The sequence below is a fragment of the Buteo buteo genome, chromosome 2 (assembly GCF_964188355.1).
Source record: "Buteo buteo chromosome 2, bButBut1.hap1.1, whole genome shotgun sequence".
Classification (NCBI taxonomy): Eukaryota; Metazoa; Chordata; class Aves; order Accipitriformes; family Accipitridae; genus Buteo; species Buteo buteo.
This window is the reverse complement of record NC_134172.1, coordinates 20,070,356-20,089,582: the sequence shown is the minus strand read 5'-3', so window position 1 is coordinate 20,089,582 and position 19,227 is coordinate 20,070,356. Positions and strand designations below refer to the sequence as shown.

The 19,227-nt window shown below is 39.4% G+C and overlaps 1 protein-coding gene across 2 annotated transcripts in view; it reads left to right on the top strand.

Moving 5' to 3' along the window:
• The first annotated feature begins 3,879 nt into the window (after positions 1-3,879).
• Positions 3,880-19,227, top strand: part of KIAA1217 (KIAA1217 ortholog) — a 245,569-nt gene continuing 230,221 nt past the window's right edge. For both annotated transcript variants that reach the window (XM_075047508.1, XM_075047499.1), the window contains exon 1: positions 3,880-3,895. The gene's annotated coding sequence lies outside the window, so the exon portion shown is untranslated. The remainder of the gene's footprint in view (positions 3,896-19,227) is intronic.

The following is a 19,227-nucleotide window of genomic DNA, read 5'->3' as shown; positions in this document are numbered from 1 at the left end:
GCTGAAGTTGGCTATCTGAAATCTCAGGGAAAAGGGGTTGGGTTTCTTTTGGGCTTTTTGTTTGTTTGTTTGTTTGGGGTTTTTTTGTTTGCTTTTTTGGTTGGGGATTTTTTTTTGGTTTTATGGGTTTTTTTAAGTAGTTCAAAAGAGTACCTTGGGGCTTCAGAAAAGCCCGAGAGCTGATGAAAGTCTTGCTGCCTGGAGAGCTTCATTAGGAACCTGTGGTGGAGGGGGTGGGATAGCAGGGAGGGACCTGCCCTGCAGCCGGGGGGAGCCCAGGGCTTTGGGGGGTTGGGGATGCGGAGAGGACCTGTGCAGTCGGGATGTGGGTGATGGGGAGCTGGCAGCAACCCTGGGCTGCATGCCCTCGTGCTGTTTCATCCCATCAGTGAAGTGATTTACTGTGTCTACATCCAGCCTGAAACACAATCAGCTAAGCAACCTGGGCTTATTTTTGGGGGTGGTGTTTTTGTTTTGTTTTGTTTTTTTTTAAAGGTTTGATGCTTATGGCTGGAATCACCAGCATCACATCTCAGGGCCTTTAAAACAAACAAGACCATTTTGGGGAACGCTGTGCCACAGACTGCAGGAGGCTAAAAGGGAGTAATGACCAGAAAGGAAACAAATCCTCCCAGAAACGGCAATCAGGCATGGGATAGTTTAATTGCTGGGACTTTGGAAAAAGAAACAGCTACTGTTGGACAGATTTAAAGATATTTAAGCTTCCAGATTATAAATAGGCTCTGAATATATTTGATAATACAGAATGATAGAACAGTTGGGTTAGGAAGGCACTTCTGGAAATTACCTAGTCCAACCCCCAGCTCAGGCAGGCTCAGCTACAGCGGGCTGCTCAGGACCATGCCTGGTTGGGTGTTGATTATCTCCAAGGATGGAGACTTCATGACCTTTCTGGTCAACCTATGCAAGTGTCTGACCACCTTTACTGTATAAAAAGCTTTTTCTTATCTTCTTCATGTTTCCTGTATTTCAGTTTGTGCCCATTGCCTCTTGTCCTGTCGCTGGGCGCCACTGAGAAGAGCCTGGCTCCATCCCCTTTCATCCCCACATCAGATATTTATGCACATGGGTAAGATGCCCCTGAGTCTTCTCTCCTCCAGACTGAGCAGTCCGAGCTCTCTCAGCCTCTCCTCACATGACATAATGCCATTAGGCACCTGATTGCTATTCAGGCACCGAGATATTACTGAAAATGGTTGTCTTTGACTGGAGTATTCTGGGAATTTCCCATGTTTGAGGAACGTGTTTAACTCACCCCATTTCTGCATGGCTGTGTCTCTGCTGTGAGACAAAGAGCTTCTGCCTTGGCAAAAATGAATGTCGATCAGGATGTTGCTGCTGTCTCACAGTGCAGAAGTGTCACCTTGGTATCTGAATGGACAAGACTTAGGGCCCGCACTTTTCCTGTCAGAAGCAGATGGATAATGTCTTTCTTTTCCCATCTCTTGTTGCTATAGAGAGAGCCTTAGGAAAAACTTGAATTCATGTTGTCCTTGCTTTGCCTAGAAATTATTTTCATTTTATGGGTAATGTGACTGTCTGGTTAGCCTCCTGCTTCACAGATGAGGCTGCTTTTTCAAAGAGCACCCTGTGCTAAGGGTGCTCAATTCGGGTGACTATGCAATATGCAGTAATCTCAGTAAGAATTCGCCTTAGCAGTATTGAGTCAAAAATCAAAACACTACTGTTTATGTTGTCAGTCAGAGCTGGATTTTATATCACAATTGTCCTGCGTTTGGGAGGATTAAAATATGTCTATGTAGTATCAGAGGCATTATTGTCACTGCTTAAAAACTCTTCTAAGCACAGGGTATTTGCATTTGGTAAAGAAATCATAGTGGAAGATCTTCAAAATAACTGTTTGCAAAACAGTCGAAGATCTTTAGAGGGAATGACAGTACTTCTTAGACTCAGTACAACTGAGCTCTCACACACTTACTGGCTTTCACTTTTTTCCTTCCTTCTTCACTCATTCCTCACTCCAGTTACATGATTAACTCTCCATTCATCTTCTTGTTCCAGTCCTGTTTCTGTTCTCCATCTTCTTCTGCATGACCTGCTATGCCTGAGCACTGCTTATCAGCCCAGAGTTATTCTCCTGTCCATCAAGTCCCTCCTTGAGAGTTGAAGTCTTCCCACTCACTTAGAGCTCCTACTATGTTGATAAAATAATATGCAGAATATTATCAATTCTCATGGCAAAACTTGCTGTATTGCACTTAGTCTGTCCCGTTCTTGATGGGGCGACAAAGCAATGGGCAATATGCTTTATAGAGGAAGCATAAACAATTACCTCTTTAATGTGGGACTCTTGAAAAAAATGTGGAAATAGCATGCAAAAATATTTTACTGCATTGCACAATTGCCATCAGAGAAAATGAGGAAAGCTTGTAATAATTTAGTCATGTTTTCCCATCTTATTGCTTGTTAAGTATTTCTCCTAAATAACTATTAGTACTTTAGCTCTGCTAGCATTGATTTGCTTATGTTCTAGCTTTGAAAGAAAACGGTCCCTCATACTCTGTTATCGATATAGCGTACTGGTTGCCTGGGATATTGAGGAATACATTTTAAAATTCAGTGTGAAGATTTTACTGTAACTGTAGCTGTGATGTTTTCTCTGGTTTACACGGTGTTTTTTTTCTTTAGAAGTTGTTTGCAAAATTATGGTGAGTGGAATTTTCTTTTCATGTGACCAAATACTCTGCGTCTTGGCAGCATTCACAAACACAGGGCTGGCAGAGAGAGTTAGGCAGGCTTTGCCTAGGCATTTTCAAAGAAAAGCACCCAGGAACTGAGGTTTGAAATAATGTAGCCTGAGGTCAGGAATTTTTTATATGGAGACTCAGTAGAGAACATGGTTGTCTGTAGTGTGCAAGAAGGTGGGGGTTTTTTAGGTGTATATGTACCAATGAAAGAGGAAAGTATAATGGGCAATATTCTGTGCAGTGTTATTTCCTAAGCAATGCCAGTTAATAATAAGGGATTTGGGCCATTTTTTCAAAAAGAGATGATATTCACCGTCAATCCTTCATTTATTTTGGTGAGTTAGAAAATACAGTGGCAGGAGAATATGCATCATTTAATCCAATTTAAGCTTGCAGCATGCTTAACTCAAACGGATTCTTGACATTAGGCATTTACCGTATAGCACTGAAGCAGTGTGGGTTTGGCACACAGTGAAGAAATTTGCTAAAACAAGAAAGCGTTTGTTTGAGAGAGAGGGTTGGGAGAGGAATGCGGGAAGGTCCCGCATGCAGAGGTAACCCCGTGCCTGGGTGGTTTTTCACATCGTACCTGCGTAGGTGGGGCATTCCCCTCCTGCTCCGGTGCTGCCCGGTGCTGTGTTGGTGCACGCCGGGAGCTTGAAACAGTCCCTGGAAGAGCATCTGCTCCCCAAAGCACGGTTGGGACTCAGCACCAGAGCAGAGTCATCTGTTTTACCCCAGCACACATTTACATTCCACAGGTCTGGGAAACTGTCTGTGTGACCACCCAACGCCTGGTGTTTAAAACTGATCGGACTGGCAGCACAGCACTTCGCATCCAGCTGCGCTGCACACACAAACTCCCCAGCCTCTGTGCTGGAAAGTGAGCTGGGAAGGATTTTTTTAGAAATTGCTTTCAGAGCAGGTACATTCCTGCACAGGCAGAATGTCCAAACCCTCTCGCTTGGCTCGACCTTTGTCAGCTAATACAGCTCCTAAATCGCCTTTGTCTAGGAAAGAAGATTTTAACAGCCGATCACGAAAAATTAGGCTAGGTGAAAAGATTTTCAGAGCTGGCAGCGAAGGAAACCTGGTTAAACAGCATCAGCAAGAGCAGGTGGAAATCACAGACGGGCTTGTGCCACGGAGGTCTCCTTTCCTGAAAGGTAACCGGTTATTTCATGCTGCAAAAGAAATAATCAAATGCATTTGTAATTGCATTTTTAATAAACCCCAAACATCAATTACTGTAGAATAGGGGGTGTATATGTATGTGTGTATATATGTGTGTGTGTGTATTGTTTCTGAATGACAGATTCTGGTACATAAAGATTTGTTTTGAAAATAAAAGGACTCAAAACATTTTTGTTGTTCATTTGTGGCTGGGTGCTGTATACAAGCTAAAAATGTTAGGCTCTCAAAGTGGTAAATCACAATCTTTTACAGTCTAAATGTGACCCTGTATCGTGAAGCTTAATTTGAAATGATAATTTGAAATTATTAGCAAGGGTGAGAAAGATTAAATAATGTGAGAACATAGACATCAGTGCAGGCACAGAATCTCATTCAACCTTGCAAGTAAAACTCCTGTTCATGGGTCCTAACAAGGCAGCTGTGAGTTGATTTCTTGTATAAAAACTAAACAGATCAAGTGTATTTGGAAAGGCTTATATGCTTTCAAAATGCAAACAAATGTGGAGGATAATATAAGATTACGATCTGCTTTCACTGATCTGTTGAGCAATGGGCTGCAGGAACATTACCACTGCCTCTTTTTAACTTAGTTTTTGTGACACTACTCCTTAGAAATGCATTTAAAAGTAGCCATTTAATCTGCATGGTGAAAAATGAGGGTAAGTTGCCATTCTATTAGGAAATAAAAGTAGCAGTATTCTAATTGGACTTTTAATAGGTTCTATACTTAAATATGAATGAGAAGCAGAATCCTTTCAATCCAGAACAGAAATTGCTGCCCCTCCATCCTAAATCCATAGGAAAAAGAAGTGTAAATTGTAGATGTTTGTAACTTGAAACTGTGTATCATCATTTCACACACATGGCACCCAAGGTTACAGTTTTTATTCCTGGCTGAATAAGGTTTAAAAGATATTTTTTTTCCCTGCAGTATGACTTTTATTATTTCACAAAGAAGGAGGAAGTGATGACACCTAATCTTACTCAGGGAGATGGATGATCTGTTTGTTTCTACAAAGGAAACTGGGTCTGAAGCACTTTATTAAAGGCAGAAGAGAGCAAATAGAAAAACTGGAGGTGGGAGGGCTTAAACTTCTGGTCTCACTCACAGAACGTCTTGCTTATTTAACGATGTAATGTGGAATCTCATTTTTGATCTTGTGACGTATGCAAGAAATTAAAACCTTCATTCCAAAAAAAAAAGCAGACGTACATTTTTTTCTGCCCTGGTAACCAAATATTTATTGATGCTATAGTAAATGATGTTTCCCTGTCAAGTTTTTAAAGTTTAAAAACTTTCATAGAAAGCCCTGTGACAGTATGCTTTTTCACCAAGTTACAGGTTTTTAAACAGTAGTTTCTCCCCTTCGTGTTCTCTCATTTATTTGGTGCCTTGAGAAGAGGAAGTTATGTGGGATTTACAGAATAGCAAGTGTGTCCTTTTAAGGGATGTGATTTTTATGGAGCTCTCAGGGCCTACTTTTACTCATGTTATTTAAATGTTTGGGGGCTATATAATGCTTTGCAACTAAAAGCAAGGGTTGCACTCACTGCTTAGTGGTTTAGGTGAGATTTCTCTAAAAGAAAAACCTAGTGGCTATCAGTAGTGCTGCAACCTGGCATGTGCTTTTAGTATTTATAGCATTAAGCTTACTGTTTTCTGGAGCATGAATTAATCCCTGTTATGTACTGGCTTTCTGCATTGGGATGATTTGTGTACATTAGGCAAGATGTTACTGTGAGCTGTTTTTGCAAAAGATGTTGAAGAACAAATATTGATACTTCTGAAGGGCGTGTATTATAAGGGTGATGGAAATGCAGAGTGTGTGGCTTTTCTCTGAAAATGGGACTGGCTGGACAACCCCCAGTGGAGTCCAAGCATTGGCCAAAGGGATTTGGAAGACGTTTTGTGAGAAGCAGGTGCAGAGCTGGATGATGGAGAGGCGGCAGGTATGGCAGAAGCCAAAAGAAAGGGCGAAGGGCATAGGAGCCACAGGGCAGCGCCCTGGGGATGAGGCTGAGTAACACAAGAGAATGCGAGCAGCAGCCTAAGAGTGTTTGTGTGGTCTTGAAGAGGAAAAGAGGGAAAGTGGGAGAAGTGCCAGAGGGCAGGTACTGGCTGAATGTGATGGCTGAAATAGGGAGCACGGTGAGGTGAGGCTGAGAGGTCCCTTGGGAAGAGGACTGGAGCTTGGAGGAGAAAAAATGGCAAAGGAGGATTGGATTTTAGGAACAGGTGGGTCAGAGGGGCTGGGATGGGGAAGTGGGAGCAGGAGGGTCTCTCAGGTGGGGAGTGGGGTCCTGAACAGCCTGATGTGGAAGAGGGGGATCTGTTTGACCAACCTTCATCTGTTGTCATGCAATGTCAGTGGTATCCCATGGACCCATGTGTGTGTTACCCCTTAAAATCCTGCTCTGTGCACTAGAGATCAACCCACAACTGATGGACTAGTTCCTGCTAGTGAGCTTTGCATGTCTTCATGAGCAACATGATAGCATTTTTGGTTTCTCTGAAATTCTTTTAAATTAAAACCAAAGAGATAACATGCATGAATGGTGTCAACAGACATCAACCCAGCAAAGCTCAGTGCTTAACAGGTAGGAAATTCAAAATTGCGGTTACAATTTTAATGGGACTGTAAAGCATGATGACTCATTTTAATTATGATTATATGTTGGGTTTTTTCCTACAGGATTCCTGCCCTGTGTTGTGCATGGGATGAGTTGTGCTTAACTGTTATGTTGGATTGTATAGGCAGGGGGGGATGCTTGTGGCAGAGATAAAAGTAGTCCTTATAGGTAAAGCCATTAAAGGCTGGAGTGAATCTCTCTCTGCCTCTGCCATGGAGGTCTCTGTGGTATCCGATATACTGCCTCAACTTTCACTGGGGAATGCTGGCTGTGTGGATTTGCTTTTTGTTTTAGTTTTTTGATGTGCAAGTCTGAGACCATGGGTTCTGATTTGCAGTGCTGAACACACATAACAGTAACTGAAGTCAGTGTCAGCTGTGATTTTATTGCATGAAGTACTGTCTAATACAAAGGACTTGAAAAGGTCATCTTGTACTTATCTGTTACTCTTCACCTGAATTTAATGAACATCTTTGACCATAATTTCTCCAGATGCCAGCGTTTCATCTTGCTAAAAAAGGGAGGAAGGGGTACAATAAGATCCTTACTTTACAGGGCCTGTTTTAAGAATGGTATTTCACAAATATTTACCTACTTTAATATGGTCATGAGGAATACTGAGGCCCAGACTACAAAATTTGTTGCTTGGTCTTCAGACCAAGGTCTGACAACCATGCGGTACGTGAACCCCAAGTCCACATCCAGAGTAGTTAAGATGAAGCATTTGACTGTGTGTGTGTGAAACAAGCCCTGTTCATTTTGTGCAGAGAACAAGACGGTGGCCTGTATCAAGGACGGGGTGGGTGTGGGTAAGGACAGACTGTACCACAGCTCCTGTGCCCATGGGGCAGGAAACAGGGTGGCAGAGACAATCTGAGTTTTGGCATTTCCCATCTGGCAAGTGACTGTCTTTGTAAACTCAAAGTCATTTTAGGATTTGCTGGTTTGAAGAAAAAATGGAGATAGGTAAACCTTTCATTTTTCATTCTCTCTTTCAAGACTGAATCAATTAAAATACTATTTTTTCACCTCTGGGATGTGTTACTGATAGAAGAGCTTTATGAATTTCTCTCACCCATACTTTCCTCCAAGAAAAGCAGAGAACATACTAATGACTGTCTTTTCAATTTCCTTCCTCTGTCCCATTTTATTGAGTTTTGATATTTGCTTTATTATTTGTCTTCACATCGTTTCACTTTGCTTTATTTTTCACTCTATTTTTTTCCATTAGATTTTCCTCCCTGGTTCCTCCTCTGCACTTTACTTTGCAGACTATGGTAATTGGAATGCAATACATTTAGACTAAAACTCTAGGTATCTCATACTCAGCTGCATCCAAAACTAGACAAAACCCATTTGTCCCATCCCTAGTTTGGGGATAGGGATAGGGACTAGATAGGGGCCAAAGTACTTTAGGGATATAGTGGAATTCATATCTATGGGCTCTTCATGCAGAACAAGCAATAAGAGCACCATAAAAAGTAGAATTAATTATATTTTCCCCATTTTATTTTCATGACAAACTCCACCATAACAATGGCTATATAATCCGTATGTGTACTACTAATTATCTCCAAGGTTTTTAAATAAAGAGATACTGAATCATGGGCAAAGTTTGGAAATTATTCTCTCTGACAATCAAGTAATATATATGGAATGTTTAAGGCCAAGAACTTTATCTGCCAGGAACTTCCATTTCACAGCATTTCCTGATGGAGATGTACCTACAAATACAGAACACATGTAAGATTAGGGGTTAGCCTTCCAAGGAAGTTCATTATTAAAAGAATAGCAAAGCAAAGAATGTTTGTATTTAGCCTACAGTTCTTTTGTTTCCTCTGCAACTGTTTAATATTCATCAAGACAGGGAACACAGATCTTATAAGTACTTGTATATTCAAATGCTCATTATCTCACAAATCTACTGCTAGCTGTCTTCTTTACTGCCAGTACATATTTTTTTGCTTTTAAAATGCAGTTTTTACTGCAATGTTAAAATAAATTAAAAATCAGAAGTTTTACTGTCTTGTACAGTAGCCTGAAAAACTCTAATGAAACTAGAGTTGATATCAGACATGTACATGCTAATATGCTTAATTGTTCAAAATTTTGAGCTTGAGACACATAGCTTTGCAAATCAATAAGTAACGTATTATTTCATTTTAGTATACTAGTATTAGAAATGAAGAAATAACATGGACCATTAGATACCAAAATACAGAAGAAATCTAGATAAAAACTTTTCAAGCTGGAAAAGAACATTATTAAAATAACTCTTGAAATTTATAGTTGCGTTGTAGAAACAGGGATCGGGTATGAGACAGTAGACATTCTTTCATTGCCTGTGTACATTTATTTCTATAGCTGTTAATGTATGACTTCACCTGGAGGATGAATAGGGCAACTGAACATGCTTCCTTCCAATTAAGATTATGCAGTATATAAACTGGAGTTATGGTTATTGAAAACTGAATGTCTGGACATTTGTTTAGGTAAGGAATGATAGGCCAACCTCTGTTCTTATTTGCTGTGAGATCATGACTCAGACCCAATCATAAAGTATACTTTAGCTTTTTTTAAGCATGATTTCCCACAAAAATTGGTCATGTCAAAACACCCTGGCAGGCTTTCCTTCATCGGTAACCTTTTTACCCATTATCTGAATTTGTGCAATTATGATGGAGAGGTAAGTGTCTCAAAAATACTGCATTTCTATGATATACTGTATATACTGTATGCTGTATAGGATACTCTGTTCTGTACCTGACAAGTAGTACATGTCTATATTTTTCTACAATTTTGTGGAAAATTGCTGGCTGGGTGGAGAAGGAAGCCTGATTAATATCATGTTCAGGGAAAAGCTGCAGTGCGTGCTCAACTCTTCTTACACATCAGAGAGTTCACGTGTGGGTGAGACCTCATGAAAGCCATGCCCCAGGGACGAGCTCAGGTTGTAGCTCACAGCTCAGACAATTCACCAGGGAGGCAAATTCACACTGTGGAGGAGATTGCGTGAATTCTGATGGAAACTTTTTGGAGCTGAATGCATGCTGCAAACTAAGTATAACTCAGTTTATGAAGTCAGTAGTCAATCATAGAAAAAAAAAAAAGATGCATTGGAAACCAAGTTACAGTAGTTGCACTGCTACAGAACTATTTTTCAATTGCAAAAATATATCCACCTTGAAATCTCTTCCTTTGGGACCTGGCAGGGTTGGAAGGAGAGCACTATACATCCCCTTGGGAAGCTCAGGATCTTCTGTTTCTTATATTATAAAAGCTAATAATGGGATGGGACAAAAAACTCCACCGATTTGCCCCACAACTGAAGAAAAGCTTAGACCATCTAGATGAGGGAATTTTGGAGAGGCTACAATTTTGGGGGAAATTAGGTATAATTTTTTTGAAGATGATTTTTCTTTAAATTGTGTCTCTGTGAAATCAGTCAGAGGTTTTGAAGGTTAGAATAAATTAAGGAAATGAATAGGTGGCACAGATTGTAGGTACTTAAATATTCCTCATTAATACATCCTTGTTTCATAAGGTAACTTATCAATATCACTTTGCCATATGTAGGATATAAGTATATTTTTCATATAGAGTATATAACTTTTTACATATATACAAAGTTTATAGTGGTTTAAGGGTGTAGTGCAATACCTAAGTGCCATGGCTGAATTGTATTTCAGTATTAGAGGTTTCAGTAGATGCCAGTCAATCAGTACTACATAAATCTGGACTAATTTTGCAAAATTTGGATGAGAAGGCTCAGAAATATTAGTCCCACTGTCAAAACCCCCTCAAGTCTGGTTGTTTCTGCAAAACCAGTTTTTTTCTGTCCAGAACTGACCCTATAAATATAACATGTATAATTTTTGAGTGTGTCCTGTTACCAAAACAAGAGCTAGAGTTTTGAATTGAAAGAGTAACTTTCAGATTTATGCCTTTATTTAATGTTGTGGATATTTTAGTAGATTAAAATGTTACCTGTGAGTTCAGTTTTAGTAAGTTTATTTGTATGTATGATATCAAGACAGGAATTGTTCTACAGTTGAGAGGTTCTTGTTTGAAAGTGGAAAAAACATCATACAAATGTGATAAAAAGGAATAGCAATGCCCATGTATTTAATATCCCTTGTACCTGATAGGCTTGTGTATCTTTTCTTTTTTTGGTGGATGGACTGTAGTATTCTTCTAGACCGAAAGTCAGCTCCTGTCTTTTGTTGTTAATTTGCCTGCTAATTAAGTGATGAGATTGGTAGAACTTTCTCAAATCCAAATTCCCAGCACTTTTTTAAGCCCTATTACATGGGTTTGAAAACCAATATGAAACCTGTAGAAGAGACTTTGGTTTAGGGTGCTTGTGGTATGGTGGGATTACCTGAGCAGCACCACAGCTGTGGATGGCTCTTAGAAACTGGTATCAGGCAGAGTCGGAACTTTTCAGATCAGTTTCTCTGGGAGATGCCAATTCCGTTTCAGTCAAAGCATTCAATTTGAAACAATCTGAGTTTTCTTTGTATGATCTTTCCCAGAATTTGGATTCTGAGGAATCTCAGAGGACTCAGAAGTCTCTTGGTGAAAACAGGCCTTGGTATCCATACACAGTGATGTTGATGGAAACATAAGGATCACTGAGCTCCTGAAGAGTCCTGCTGCTGCTCTCCAGAGTCTCTCAGGTTAGCTCACATCTCCTCTGAAGCAGGATTTTCAAAGCTGGACATGGTACTCCATCACTGAGTGCAGTGGAAAGATTATGTTACATTTCTTGCAGACAAATATTTGTAAATCCGAGTGCAAATACAGTTTTTGCACAATGTCATGGTAATGTTTTAAGCTTCTGATTATCTCCTAAAGCCATTTTTGCTGTTAATCATCTTTTAAATCTTCTAGGCATTTAGAGGGTTTCCCCTGCCCCAGAAAGGTGATCGTCCTAGCTGATCTTAATTCCTAAATCTTTTCTTGTATTTTAAGGGTAGGCACAACATTGGCCCTTTTCAAATCTGGTATCTCACCCATCCTGAGTGAATTCAGATAAATATTAAGAACACAGAAATTTTCATCCGTTAGTTCTTGGAGTGCCCTAGGATGAGATTCATGAGACCCAGCACACCATCTGGTTTCATTCCTTCTCTATTTAGATTTTGTCACTTGGAAGTTTGCAGAATGATTACATATACCTAATTAAGTAATCAAATTAACAGGTTCTCATCATATATAGTTAAAGTTAAAACAGTGACTTGGTAATTTCACCTGAAAAATAAAATAATGTTTTCCCATTGCTTGAGGAAATGTATTTAAATGAACCTTATTCTCTTTGTTCTATAGTGTATTGTTTGTTTAGTTTTTTTTTTAATATCATCAATCTGATGTGTATCACTTCATGTAAAGTAAATAGAAGTGCAAACAATACTTGTGCCAAGTAAGCTAGTTCTGTATTTGTAGAGGGGTTTAGAGGCTCATCGATCATACAGGTATTTCTCCATGAAAGATATCTCCATTCAAATGCCACTATGTCCTAATATAATCAAAAGCACAGCTAAGAGAAGTTTAACTTACATAAATATTTTTGGTTTGTTTTCCACGCTCTTACAAGCTAGTCTCTGCTAGAAAATTGTGACACCGTTCTGGAGACTGATTGTAATTAAGCCACTGCCATGCTTGTCTTCACAACTGGTGAAATTAGGGAATGGTCATACTCAGCATTAGGGCAACTGCTGCTAGTTAGCTGTATGGTTTGTAGCAGACAAAACAATTCCTTCCTGCTTGAGTGGCAAGTTATTTTAACGCAGTGTAAATTAAAGATTTCAGTGGTGTTCCTAGCTGCATGACATCCCCTTGGGTGCCTTACTGACATGACCTCTTTGAACATAATGCTGATATTGTTGCTTGTTCTGGGGGTATTAGGGGTTGCTTTCTCATCCAGTATGCCATGGAGCTACTCCCTGAAATCATCTAGAAGCTTTATTTAGCAATATCTTCCTCTTTCAAGGATTGGGGGTCAGTGGCAGTAGTCTTGATCTCTCCTTTTACTCATGTGCTAAATCTATACTATACATCCAGAGATAAAAATGGTGGCCTGTAGTCATCTTCTTTATTTAGTAATTCCTGTTCAGCCCTGCATGAAAACTGTAATTTTTCAAGGACTCAAAATGGACTGCATTTTTTCTTTAGTCAGCTAACCGCTGAAAATGCAGAAAATTATCTTTTGTCAAAAGAGGAAGCTTCCACCAGTGCAAAGCCAAAAGCTTTAGGGAGGAAAACGTGGGAAGCGCCAGGCTCCTTCCCTGGTGGTGGTACAGAACATCGTTCCATCACAGCTGGCCCACGAAGATCCACTGAGGTAAACTACAGTAGTAGTCTAATAATGATTCCTGTATTTTCCTCTCGGTAGCAACACAGGAGTTAAATTTCAAATGGTAAGTTACAACTAATAGCATCAATTTAAATTTCTTTAGTCTCTTCTCTTTTCTGTCCATAAGCACAAGCCTTATTGCAGATGACAGGGTAGAGATTTTTCCAAGCCTTCTGTGAAAAGATTGGTAGTATGTAGCAGGTGCAGCCTTAATTTTCAGTCTTGATCACTGCATGTTTAAGCATGCAATCCTCATACCAGTTGGTCTTTTATCTTCCTCAAAAAGTTGTGTAATGCTTATCAGTACCTTGACTTAAGCCATATCCATGACAGTTGGAGCTGTTCTGTGACGCTCCATGGCGTGTAATAGCTCATATCTTTATGTCCTATATAATCTATATATTTATTACATATAATAATTCTGATAAAATGTCACCTCTCAAGCAGAAACCTTGTCATGCTACATATTTGAAAGCCAAACCCAACATTTACTGATCGTTTTAAAATGGTGCTGATAGGATGTGTGGCCAATGAGCTTAAGCGTTCAGTAGTTTCTCAGACAGTGTTCTGGAGAGATACGAGAGGAAGTTTGCCCAAGTGTCCTTATCTCTTCAGGAGGCATGTCGTATCTCATAGCAGTAAGGAAATGCAACCAGCTGATGGAACTAGATATTCTTGCATCATTAAAGAAGGTAATATATGAGATGAAAGATCCCATAGATTGTGACAGGACTATTTAAAGAGAGTTTCTTAACCCTCTAAAAAGGTTTTGAGTAAGTTTGTTTCTAGTTTTCATCTGTATGCTTGCTTAGAGGACATTAAAAGCAGGTACTGATCCATTTACAGTTTGACTCATCTTCCACGCATATGTTTGCTCTAGCTGCCTTGAAAATATGTGATGAAGGGAGAAGGGGCTGACCTGCAGCCAGTGTCAATGTGGAATTGTAATCTGCTCATTGCCAGGTCTGAGGATCCCTGGTCAAAAGATGTGTTTGAAAAATGTGTGCTTCAGTATGTGAATACATAGACAGAACCTCTATGGACAGAACAGTGAGGACTCCCTCACCTTAGCCATGCACCAGGGTGCCTTTAGGGGGAACAGGACTCCAGCAGTAGCAAGGGTTGGGTGGTAAGTGAAAGGTGCTGTAAAGGAAGGGGCTGAGGTGTGTGTTAGTAAACTCTTTCGAAGCTGAATTCTGACTGTGTCAGAATTGGTGGCAAAATCAGCGTCATCTTTCCACTGTGCTGATATATGCTTAAAAATACTTGAAGCCTTTGTAAGTGATTCCAAAATTTTTAAATGAAAGCTGATATACATGTAGACAACATTACTGATACTTTCAATGGAAAGACTGAATAAACGTCTGATAGCACTTGTGTTGAAGATGGTAAAAATACTGTATAAGATCTCTTCTAAATTACCACAGAATTACTCCTACAGAAATTAATACAAATACCTTTTTAGTCTTCAGTGATTTTTCTAAAGAACACATTCAGTAACATCAAAACTAGTTGTAACTACTTCAGCTCTGATTTTCTGAATTATGAGAAAAAGTATATGTTCACTTTTCCTAAGGATTGAAAGAGGTATGTTTGAGCCCTGGGCTTTTCTCTTTTACTTTCTCATCTCACTACAATTGGACTTAAAATATACTTGAAGTAAACAAAGCAAGCACCCTGAACATTTATTATATTAGGTGATCTTGGCAAAGGCTAGCCTTGTAAAATCAGCTGTGTGTTTAAGCCCCTTGGGAGCCTGGTAGCTAGGGAAAAGTAAGCAAGGTATTTGTACATTTTTTTCAGAAGGGGAGTGCTATGAAACTGTCAGAGCTCTTCTCAGTTTCAAAAAGAGCAAAAAACCCAAAGAAACAAAGAAAATATTGGTTTTGGATGATGCAAGATAAATTGCATCCTACCTGCATTGGTACTAAACATTCTCATAAACATTGTTATTTTTCAAATTATTTTACTAAACCAAAGTGATGTGTATTCAGCGGTGCTAGTAAGTGGTGATAGTCAATATTCATAGAGAAGTGGTTTTCAGTTTTTTGATGTGTCCTGATGTGTGGGACAACCAACTGTAAGGAGGGGAAGAAAAGTGACCTGCACTAGCTAATTTAAATGGTTATTCAGCTATTCACTAACCAGGAAAAATTTTAGACTCAGTACACAAGCAACACAGAGTCCTCAGGCTTTGTTTTATAGCGAACAAGAATTATGGTTTCTCCTAGCCTTAAAAAAATACTTCTACAGCAGGAGTAATGCAATTCCTTATTCATCTGTCTGGTTTTGCTCTCACCTTCATCTATCCATAAGAGTTGGCGTACCCTTCACACCCCTTCATGAGTGCCCAGTTGCTGTTTGTACTTAGCACCATTTCAGCCCTCCTGTGAGGTTAGGAGCTGCGGAACAGGTTTCCTTACCCAGGTACCTTCTGACGGCTGCACACACTTGTTTCAGGAGCCGAGGGATGCAAGGGCTTCTTTTTTGCGTTGTGTCCCGTGGGCAGCAGTGAGTTATGTTTGCAGCCTGTCCAGCTTGCCACAGCCTTATCTAGGCAGTTGATGAGCTGCAAGGCTGAGCTACGATGAGGACACTAATGCTTTATTTGATGTGGCTGTCTAGCAGGTGTGTACCTAATGATAGTAAATAACACTGACCAGCAACATATCAGCATGCTCGAAGTGTCACAATAATATAACACACTCTGTCTTAGGGTATATTTACTGTCTCTAACATTAGTTTTTAAAATTGCAGCTCCGTTAATCTAACCATATGGCTGTATATGATGTAAGATTTCCTCTTAATATAGTAATGTGAGTATTACCTTTAAAAGGTTCTGGTATTTCTTTCACCCTTGTTCCAATACATTTGACTCCAAAGAAAAACTTTTTAACTGTTTCTGCAGTTTATAAAAAAACGTGTCCACTTATTGAAGCCAGACGTGCCATTTGTTAACAGAATTGCATCCTGTGAGGCATCCTGGACAATGTTCCTTTCATCTTTTAAAAACTGCTTCAGCTAAATAACACAGGTATTCAGTCTCCCTGAGTTCACTTAAAGAATGTTGTAATGCTGACTTTAAAATTAATAGATATTTGGAAGGAGCTTGTTCCTCCCTGCTATGCTGAAGTTCTGGTATTTTCATATGGTGCAAGATGCCTTATAAATATTGTATCTGGACAATTCAGCATAATGCATCTAAAGACAACTCTTCTGGTTTCTTGAAAGTCTTCTCACTGTAAATCTCTACTCCCTGAGAAGTCATTGTGGAGGGCATCTCCCTGCCCCCCTCTAGTCTGATAATAGCAAAGTAGCAAAGCAAAAGTTGTAACTCATTAAATGAAATTCAACTTTCGTTTAATGCCTGTGAAACGTCATTGTGGATAAAGGACTTTATAATGAGCAGCTTGAGAATAGAGTTTTGCATTGGAAGGTGATGGACAGCTTTAATTATAAGCAAAAATACAATTTCACTTCAACAAGAAAGTCATGTAGGCCACGTAAATACATTCTCTGTTGTATATCTTGTGGGCTCTCAGTGGCACTTTCATCCAAAGATAAAATGATGTTCCCAGGGCCAGCAAGGAGAGCAATATGTTTTCTTTCAGAGTTGCTCCTTGGATTAGAGCAGAGCACTAGAGAAACACATGCTCTGAAGACTGCTTCCTTGTCAGATGGGTGGGGTTTACCCTGCCTGCCTCAAAGCTTGCATGAAAATGAGGAGTGGAAGCTACGGGGATTTGCTGAAAGAATATTTGTGTTTGGTCTTAGTGTGTGTATGGAGAAGGCTGCCATGAAGCCGGGATGTGAGGTGTCCGGGTGTCTGGAAGAGGAGCCACTGAGCTGGACTGTTTCCATTAAAGTGGATGTTCTGAAACTATACAAGTACCTGTGGTACTGCTGTGGGTACTCACAACACCGCAGTGGTTTTAAGATCCAGGTGCAGCATTGAACCTCCCAAGAATCAAACCAATGTTAAACATTGTCTGTGGGCTTGTGTTTAGAAGAATACAGAGAAAGGATGTTTAAAGGAATAAGGAATCCTTTCTGAAAGGTCAGTTGAATGGTGGCCCTCACTGTGCATCCCGGGTGAGCAGTTTGTGATACATCCACACTTAATTCCTCATCTATGCGATAGGAGCTGTTTTTCTTCTGATTCTTGCAGGACTGTAAAGGTCTGACCAAAGCCTGGCATTCAGTGCGGAATGAATCATCTTTAGTAAGGTATAAATGTCGGGGAATTGAATCAGGGCGGGGTTAAGTTCGGCTCAAACTCACGGTAGCAAAATGTATGAAACAGTGAACTGTTAAGACATACTTCACGGGAAAATTCAGTGGTCCCAGCAGTACGCCAGTGAGAGCTGCCAACATAAAACATTCAAAAGCTATTCATTAGAGACACCAAAATTATTAAACTGTTTAAGAATGATAATATTTTTAAAATGTGTACACATTAGGTTCTTCATTATTTGCTCTCTGATTTTGAGGTTTTGGTATTCCTACTTGAGAAAACCATACATGTACTTCATACATGATATTCAGAAGCTTACTTTAAAACCAATGAAAAAAAGGTTAAATAGTAAAATTGAAAGGAAACTGATATCTAGTATAAACACAGCTTACAAGTTTAAGCTCAAAGAAAAATGCTAGATACTTTAAGGCTCCGGAATAATCACAAGAACTTCTTAATAGGGTATCAAAGCAAAACTGGAAAATGCATGGCTACATTCACTACAATGCATCTTGACTGTGCATTTAGCAAGAAGAAATTTCCCCTTAAAAAATTACAGTGTTTTGTAGTTTTGTACTGTTCTGTCTGATTTCATTGACATAATGTAGATTTTTGTCAACATATTTAAATATAGAACATATTTGAATATAGTTGAGTTTATGCTGAAGCCATTGCTCTTAGGACATACCAGCCCAGATAGATGCAAGAATTAGTATTTTTAGTTCAGTTGATAAAAATGTCTTGGAAATCTGAAAGGAACATTACTTTAGATAGTAAATAGTAGAAAATGTGACTGTTTCAGAAAAGGTAAAATGATACTTAGAATCAGGCAGTATATATTTTCTTTCTTAGTCCCAGTTTAAAGAACCTGGAGGGTGAGGCACTAGCATACATTTGCATGTGCAACATGAGCTGAATGGTTGTTTTGGGTGATGGAGTAGTAGTTAATTTTGCTGGGAAGTTATACAGGATTGTTGAAGAGAATTGCTAATTAGATAATGAGGGAAAATCTCAAACTCCTAAGAGAATAACCGTAGAAAGAAGCCAAAGAAATCTTAAGACCTGGGGGAAACGAGATTGGAGAAGGCTTTGGGATCATACAGCTAATTACACCTGATAAAGTCTAGGCTATGTTGAAGGGATAGTTTGAGATCTGGGTTAATTTATGACAGTATGGATAGGTGACAGTAACTGGACTCAGAGACACTATGACGAAAAAGAGAAGTAAAGAGGATAGGAATTTTTGGCTGGGCTGTGCATCTCTTGATGGTATTGTTAATGCATCAAAATGTTAATATTGTATTTTAATAGATCCATTGTTTTAAAATTATTCAGTGTTGTTCTCTCCTGTTACCAGCATTTTAGGTGCATTAAATTACATAACGAAATAAAATAAAAAGGTGAGCACAGCCATCCAACTGAGTTCCTGCATGTCAGATGGATGTCTAATACAAATTAAAGCACATGTTGAGTTTAGATTGTGATCATTATGGATTACCTGTAGAGTACAGATGGGAACACTGAAGGGGATCTGGAGAGCAAAACGTTTGCTGCCTGCAAAGGTATGAGATACCTGAATCTGAAAAGAAACCAGAGAGGAATGGGAAAAGTTGTTACGAACGCTATTTTGCGTGATGAATGACTTTGTGAGACTCCCGTTGGAGCAGATCAAGAGTGACAGTCAAAATATGGGGAGTGGCATAGGTGAGAGCTGAGATGATTTCCAGTAGATCTGTCCGCCTCTAGAGAAGGAGCATGAAGACATGAGAAGGTTGTGAAATGAACTGTGCAATGAAGAAAGTTTTGGGCTGTTTCATTATTATATGTCAGTAACAAAATAAGGTTTTTGTCACTGGGTGGACAACACACAGCGTCCTCATTTTATGGGATTGATGAGAATAGTTTTAAACTGATGAAATGGGATACAGAAGAAGTGCAAGAGACACCATGTACAAACCTTGAGGGCACAGGGAAATTAAAATTGGATAAATGAGACTACAGAAGTGGCTAAAGGAACAATATTATTAGGTGATAGCTAGCAAGATAAAACAAGTCCCACTGTTGGTAAATTGTGACATGGAGAT